Consider the following 8,864-nt stretch of genomic DNA (forward strand, 5'->3'; position numbering starts at 1 on the left):
AACCGGAGTATGCGTCGAGGAAACATAACAAATCGTGTCCTGCGGTGGCATCGATAATTTGATCGATGCGAGGGAGGGGGAAGGGATCCTTTGGGCAAGCCTTGTTAATGTCTTTAAAGTCGACACACAGGCGCCAGGATTTGTCCTTCTTTGGTACCATCACCAGGTTTGCTAGCCAGTCCGGGTGTTTTATGTCTCTGATGAATCCGGCCTCCAATAGCTTGGCTAGCTCCTCTCCCATAGCCTGTCTCTTGGGTTCGGAAAAACGCCGAAGGGCTTGTTTGACAGGTTTAAATCCTTTTAGGATATTTAAGTTGTGTTCGGCCAGCCTGCGTGGGATCCCTGGCATGTCTGAAGGGTGCCAGGCGAAGATGTCCCAGTTCTCTTGTAGGAACTCTCGTAGTGCGGCATCTGCATCAAGGTTCAGTCGTGCCCCGATTGAAGCTATTTTATTGGGGTCCGTTGGATGGACCTGGAATTTGACTATTTCGTCGGCTGGCTTGAAGGATGTGGATTTGGATCTCTTATCGAGTATCACATCATCCTTGTTAACCGTGGAGCGTAGCGCAGTCCGTTCCTCGGCCACTAAGGCTTCGGATAGCGCCTCAAGGGCTAATGCAGCCGTCTTATTTTCGGCGCGGAGTGCTATGTCCGGATCACTAGCTAGAGTGATAATTCCATTCGGCCCGGGCATCTTAAGCTTCATGTACCCATAATGGGGTATTGCTTGGAAGATTGTGAATGCTTCCCGCCGTAGTAAAGCGTGATATCCGCTCTTAAACGGGGCCACCTGAAACGTGACTTCTTCGGACCTGTAATTATCCGGCGTGCTGAACACCACATCTAGTGTGATTTTTCCTGTGCAGCGCGCTTCCCGACTGGGGATTATTCCTCAAAAGGTTGTGCTGCTTCGCTCGATGCGATTCCAGTCTATTTCCATTTTTTGAAGGGTTTCCTCATAAATGAGGTTCAGTCCGCTGCCTCCATCCATGAGCACCTTGGTGAGGTGAAAGCCGTCCACTATGGGACTGAGGACCAATGCGGCTGGTGCTTGGACTGTTCGGAATCTAGGTTCATCACTTGCGTTGAAGGTAATAGCAGTGTCGCTCCATGGATTTATTGTTGCAACTTGATAGACTTCGACGAGGCTCTGGAGTGTTCTTTTTCGCATATTGTTTGATGCGAAAGTCTCGAAGACTGTGAGAATGGTACTGGTGTCCTCAGGCTGGCTTTCTGCGGCCTCCAGAATTAAGAGGTCCTCGCCAATTTTGGCCACCTGCCGGAGTATCCAACATGCTCTAAGGCTGTGAGTTGGTGTGGCGTCCTCTGTACTATGAATTCTACAGGGTCCATCAAGCCACCTTTCCAGTACGGTTCCATGCCCTGTAGAGGGTTTTGGCTTTTTGGTGTTCATCCCGGCTGTCCTATGATGATGCACCCTCTTAGTTCGGACGGGATTACTATTCAAGGCCGGATTATCCCAAAATTTTATTTCAGTTTTCCAGGCGCTTTCCATCGCACAATATTTTTGTACTATGGACGCCAAGTCAGCGAAGCGTTTAATATCACGATGACTTACAGCGTTAAGGATTCCCTCGTCCGTGCAATTACTGCAGAAAATTGAGATTGTGTCTCCCTCGCGGCAATCCTTTATCCTGTTCATAACCAGGAGGAATCTGGCCCAGTAATGATGTACTGTTTCGTCGGGCCTCTGCATGATTTGGGAGAGATCGCTTATGTTTGGGTGGGCGGGTGTCATTGAATCTGAAACCTCACCCAATCCAAGATTCGGAGGCCGAAGAGTTTCCGAACTCTGAAGTTCGGATTCTTGGATGTTGTCCGACGAATCTAGCCCGTTGCCTGATCCTAAGCTCAGGTCTTGAGTTACATCCTCCTCTCCGTGGGTATCCGGCTTGGAGGAGTCGGGAATTCGGACGTAGCTAGTCCTTAAAATAGATGAAGGGTCGCCGCACTGCGCCTCTACCACGGCAACGTGGTGGGTGACTTGGGGAGAGTTAATTTCTCTTAGATCGGGTTTAAGCCCAACCTGGTCATAATCCGTAGCGACCCCCAGGGCGGCGATGCGATCCAAGAGCTCGTTTATGGAAGAGAGATCCATTGGATCTAGCTGCTCGACGAGCTCCGAGCTGACGTGTAGGTTGCTTTTGATGACCCGAGAGGTCACCGTTGGTGCAACAGCCGAATAGGCGGTCATGAGGAAACCACCTAGCCGGAGGGTTTGGCCGATAGCCAAGGCTCCCTTAGCAACGGCGCCGTCTTTAAAGACGGGAGGAGGCATCCTTCCTGATTGTGACGGCACAGAGGAACTCTCAATGAAAGCACCAATGTCGGTGTCAAAACCGGCGGATCTCGGGTAGTGGGTCCTGAACTGTGCGTCTAGGCCGGATGGTAACAGGAGGCAGGGAACACGATGTTTTACCCAGGTTCGGGCCCTCTTGATGGAGGTAAAACCGTACGTCCTGCTTGATTAATATTGATGATATGGGTAGTACAAGAGTAGATCTACCACGAGATCAAGGAGGCGAAACCCTAGAAGCTAGCCTATGGTATGATTGTTGTATATGGAGTTGATTGCCTACGGACTACAACCCTCCGGTTTATATAGACACCGGATAGGGTTAGGGTTACATATAGTCGGTTACAATGGTAGGAGATCTTGAATATCCGCATCGCCAAGCTTGCCTGCCACGCCAAGGAAAGTCCCATCCGGACACGGGACGAAGTCTTCAATCTTGTATCTTCATAGTCCTGGAGTCCGGCTGAAGGTATAGTCCGGCTACCCGAACACCCCCTAATCCAGGACTCCCTCAGTCGTCATCGGTCTCCACGTAGTAGTAGGCATCGGCGGTGGCATCTGGCTCCTGAGCTCCCACATCTCGTTGCATCAACCGGAAAGAAGAAGAAAGGGGGGAAAAGGGGTAGCAAAGCAACCGTGAGTACTCATCCTAAATACTCGCAAGCAAGGATCTACACTACATATGCAACATTATAAAGGAAGGCTGTATATGTGGACTGGGCTGCAGAAATGCCAGAATAGAGGGGAGAACCTAGTCCTATCGAAGACTAGCATCTTCTAGAAACCACCATCTTGCAACAACAGGAGGGAGTAGAGTAGCATAAAGTAAAGTAGTAGAAGTGTTATCAACCTCGGCCAGAGACCCTTTCTCGACTCCCTGCGAGAAAGCAATCCCAGAGCCATACTCACTAGTGCAGAACCGGGCAATAGCACCGGTTCGTAAGGCCCTTTAGTGCTGGTTTCATAACAGGCACTAAACTGTGGTCACTAAAGGCCCCCCCCTTTAGTACCGGTTCAGCACGAACCGGTGCTAAAGGGCAACCACGTGGCACGAGCCAGCTCCGGGGGTCGGGAGCCCTTTAGTACCGGTTGGTAACACCAACTGGTACTAAAATGTTTGCGGGGTTTTTGGTTATATTATTTCTTTTTCATTTAATTTTGTGTTTTCCATTTTAATTCTTTTTCGTTTGCTGGTATTTTACAATACTACACATTGTACACGTTATGCATATATATTTATATATATATATAAATAGAATTTCTAGTAGAACCAATCATATATATATCATCAATGTCTCACAAACCACCATATTAATTCACACATACACAAATGTATATATAGCTATATACAATTTCTCCTACATATGCATGTTGCCTTCGGAGCCAGTGGCATTAGCCTAATTGGTGCCTTCGGAGCACGAAGACAATTGGAAGTGGTTCATGACCTGGTCGATGGGGGCGGTAGCGGGTAATAGTACACTCCCTTCGGATTTATGACCTGGTCGAGCAAAAATCCCCCTATTTCCTCTTGAAGTGCTTCTATGCGCTCCGTTTCTAGGAGCTTGTCCCGCACCTCTGTGAACTGTTAAGAAGGAGATCAATATGCATGTGTATTAGTTGTGTGACTACAGATTGATAATGGTGTAAAAATTGTGAATAGTGTTCTGACAAGCGTACCCATTCCTGTCTTTGAGATCTGCTCCTTTCGGACGCCATCATGCGAATGTTCTCGCAAACGCAGAATGCACACACATTAGTCCCCTGCGCCTGCTTCAGGGCCTTTATTACGAGAATGGAATTTAATTTGATTAGAAAATAATTAATCAAGCATGATAATTAAAGAGATGACAGCTAGCTAGCTAGCTAGTACTACTTAATTACTTACCTTGGGTCGAAACCATTTCAGCTGTCGTTTCCATTCGCCTTCTGTGACGCTGATGAACCTTTCCGAAGCCCTGCCCGCCGACAAAGAAAATGAATAAAGGGGTTATTAAATAGCTCATATCATGAAATGACGAACTAAATAGGCCGAGATATATAGTTAATAATGATTGAAATTACCTGTTGACTATCCCAAACAAGATGTTATAGTCACTATTTGCTTTGAGTAGTGAGTCTAGTATTTCAACTGTTCCGGCGTCAACTTTAATGATACACAAGATCCAGTGAAATCTACATGCACACACGTTTGCATGTCTTAATTAAGCGGGCATATGTAAGCAAAAACATGTAGCTAGCTAGTAGGCAAAAACAGAGAATTTGTAGTACAAGAAAGTGTGACTCATTGGAAGTTGTAAGGAAGTAGTATATCTTCATTGTATTTGAGGCGCTTCAAGAACTCTAGCATGCTGTCCTCTACCTGCTTTTCATGATGCTTGTTTATTTCCCATGTGTATTCATTAACGGTGTTTGGGTCAATGAACCCAATGCCATAGCGTCCACCTTTTCTCATTTCATACATCTTCATCCTGCATAATACCACAGAAAAGAATATAGTGAGGATAATTACAGGTAATGATTGATCAAAAGGATCACTACAGCTAGCTTGAGACTTAAATTACAGAAAGAAATCACTTACAGACAATAGCAACTGACGATAGATTTGTCGAGTGCGTCTTGATTGTATAACTGAAACAGTTCAGAATACTCAACGGTCACAGGTTTCTCATGGTAGTAATGATCCTTCTTGACTTGCACCATGAGGGACTCTTGATCGGATCTCTTGGTAATGTCCATGTACCATTGATGCAATTCGTACATTCTCGTTGGGAGCTTCTTGACCTCTTCTGGCTTGACCAAAGGTTGGCCCCGGGCATATTTCCGTTTTATTTCCTCCTCTGTAAGCACAGGCATGTCCTCGATCTTGAGGAGTTGTCCAACAGTGATGTTGAGAGTTTCAGCCTGCATTATATGCTCCTGGGTTATTACCACATCGCCCACCTCGGGAACGTAAACTGTTTGCCCACAATAATATTGGGCGCACGTACTGTCACGTGTTGTTGGCGGCACAACAAACGGGGGGATCGATTGCGCCGCCTGTTCTCCCAGCTAGGCAACGGTTTTCCCGCATTTTTTGACAGCTGCTTGTTGTTTGCTCGAGCTCGAGCTCGCCTCCTTCTGTAGACGTTGTCGATGTAACTTCCTGATGTGGCGCTCATAGTCTGTGTCAACAGGCTTAGGAGCTGGTGGTTGAGCCATACGAATGAAGTGGTCAACTACTTCCATAGGCACTTTCTCCCTTGGCGGTGGTGGCGGTTTCGGTCCAAAATGGGCGTCGACTTCTGCCCGCACTATGGCATTGGTTTGCTCCTCGGTCCTGTCGTAAGCCCTCTCAGGAAGAGGAGTAGTGAGGTTTGACCATATTTATATCGCTTGGCTCTGCCTGTACTTCCTGTACTATGACCTCGACTCGTACCGCTACGCACCATAGCTGCGAGGTGTCTCTTCTGTGTTTGCTGAGGCGGCGGAGACGGCTGACGAGGCTCATTTGGACGAGGAGGAGTGGCCTGAAGTTGTGCCGGACTTGGAGGAGGAGTGGCCTGAGGTTGTGCCGGACTTGGAGGAGGAGTGGATGTCTGACGCGGTGTCGGACTAGATGAGGAGTGGCCTGACACTTTGCCGGACTTGGAGGAGGAGGAGTGGCCTCACACGTTGGTGGACTTGGAGGAGCGGGAGTCTGCTGACCCGGTGGCGGACTTCGACGAGGAGTCGGGTGACGCGGTGTCGGTGGCCTTCGAAAGATGATGCAATCCTTTCTCCATAGGATGATACGATGTTTGGCATCTCCGAGTGTGTGCTCCTCGTCACCTCCAGGAATGTCAAGCTCTAGCCCCGAATATTGGTCCACCACCTCATCAACCACGACACAAGCATAGCCTGCTGGAATCGGGTTGCAATGGAAGGTTGCATCGGGGGAATTTGTATAAGCAACATCGTCCGCCACCTTCAAGGATATGTTCCTAATTTTGAAGTGTAGCTCGTAGTTAGTGTTCTCCGTGATGTCATCCACGAGGTATCTATCCAGCATTGCGTCAAACGGGGCGGAACCCACGCTGCTTCTCGGCATGGATGGGGCGGTGGTATCCAATGCTGGATCATCCGCTAGCTGCTGCAGCTGCTGAGACCCCCTTTGCTGGCTAAGTGAGTCAATCTGCTCCTGCTGCCGCTGGAATTTGACTACCAAGTCCGCGTGCGCTGATTCTAGGCCTTGAAGGCGTTCATAGTCTAGCTTCCTCTTCTCCTCCTCCATCTTCCTCTGCTTCTCCTCCGCAATCTTCCTTCTCGCACGGGTTCTGTAGTCGGCGTTCCAGTCCGAAAACCCCTCATACCACGGAATTGCGCCCTTGCCTCGTGTTCTTCCCGGGTGTTCAGGATTTCCCAGGGCACGCGTAAGCTCGTCGTTCTCTCTGCTGGGCTGGAACACCCCCGTTCGAGCCTCTTCTATTGCAACAAGTATATTATCGTCGGCTCCGTTCAGACATGCCTTCGTCGAAACTTTGCATGTCTTCGGGTCCAACTCCCCCCCATGCGCATAGAACCAAGTCCTGCACCTGGGGGGCCAGCTCTTAGTAACCGGAGTGACACCTGCATCCTCCATCTCTTTCTCAGACTTATCCCACTTAGGCATTGCCACTGCGTCGCCACCTGGCCCCAGCTTATGGAACTTATCCTTTTTTCAGCATTCTTCTTGTTTATTCTCGACCGTTCCTTAGCTAATTCTGAATCCTTGAATTTCATGAAATCGTCCCAATGAGCACTTTGATTCTCTAGTGTTCCCTCGAATACTGGAGTCTTCCTTCCTCCCTTGACGTACTTGTCCCATTCACGATTCTTGTGGTTCTTGAATGCAACCGCCATCTTCCTAAGAGCAGCGTCCTTGACTTTCTACACATCTACTTGTGTGAAATGATCTGGTAGGGTCAAATGTTCCATGAGAGTATCCCAAAGCAGACTTTTTTGTCTGTCGTCGACAAAAGTAAGATCTGGACGTGGCTTTGCTGGCTCTCTCCATTCTTGAAGGGAGATCGGGAGTTGGTCCTTCACAAGAACTTGTCCGCAATCTTCTTAGGCGCTAATGGTTCGCCATTAGGTTTGATTGCCTCGATATTATACTTTACGCCCTCCTTCAACTTTTTGTTCGGGCCTCGTTTCGTCCTGTTTCCTGAATATTGGCTCGATCCGGATGGCTGAAAGAAGAAAGATCAATTCGTTAATATATCTTCAACTCATTTAAAACATGTGATGATCACCAGATGCCTGCTTATATAAATATATATACCTCGCCGGTCATGACTTCATCAATTCGGTCGTCGCGATCGAATATCATATCACCCTATCCGGTGTTGTTTAGAAATTCGGAGCCGTCATAATCTTCTTCATTCTGATCATCATCTGGCCCGCGTATTATATCGAACATAGTCTGTTCTCCCTCTCTGTTGGTATTGTCCGCCATAGCTTTTATTTAACTATGCCAAAAGAAATATAAAACAATTTAGTATTCAAATTACATCGTCTCGAATAATAGATATAATCTCGAATACAACGTCTCGAATAATAGATATAATCTCGAATACGTCGTCTCGAATAATAGATATAATCTCGAATACATCGTCTCGAATAATATATAATATTGAATAGTACATCGCTGGCTAGGTAGCTAATTAAAGATCGAATACTACAGAAGAATCTAGGACACTCGCGGTTCCTACGGCGCGGGCGGTGGACACCCAAAGAGAAGGAACCCTCACAGGATCATAGCTGAAGTGAGATCCCTGAAGAAACTGCCAGGTATTGGAGAACCTGCCGCCCTCTAACGCAACCATGTAGCGATGGACATGGTCGTCCTCCCTGACACGGCGACGTACCACCTTCGGCGGGGCCGGCTCCCTCCGCACTGAAACTGGCCCACGCGAACGCCACCAAACGAGATCAGGGTCGACGACGGGACCCGGGGCCGGGTTCCTCATCAAGCGGCGCGCCCCTCCAGGAAGCACCTCCCAGTGCCAGCCCGGCGGAGCCCAGTCCCGGACATGGGTCAGTCGGACGTCGTCGCGGACGGGTTGACGGCGAGGATGCGGGTCGGGCATCGTCGAGAACAAATACTAGCTATATGCCCGCAAAAAGTAACATTTTTTTAATGATTGGATTTTGATAACTAAAATTTCTAACATTTCTATATAACACTAATTATGCTATCACTTCATATGTCACAATTCTATATGCTATTTCATACTAATTAAGCATCTAACACTAAAAACAGAAAACACAACTTTTATACATTCATTAAAAAACTAAAAAACAACATTATATAAAAAAATTCCATACTAATTAAACACTAATTATATCCATCTAACATGCATTCATACATATATACTAGTGAAAAAATAATAATCTAAAAAATCTAAACTAATTAAACATACAAAATACATAGATACTAATATATACATGCATTAATTCATACATATGTACGTGTGTGTGTGTGTGTTCATCATGCTTGTGTGTGTGTGTATGGGCTCGGGGAGGGGCGGCGCCCATGGTGGCCACCGGG

The sequence above is a fragment of the Triticum dicoccoides genome, chromosome 7A (genome assembly GCF_002162155.2).
Source record: "Triticum dicoccoides isolate Atlit2015 ecotype Zavitan chromosome 7A, WEW_v2.0, whole genome shotgun sequence".
Lineage (NCBI taxonomy): Eukaryota > Viridiplantae > Streptophyta > Magnoliopsida > Poales > Poaceae > Triticum > Triticum dicoccoides.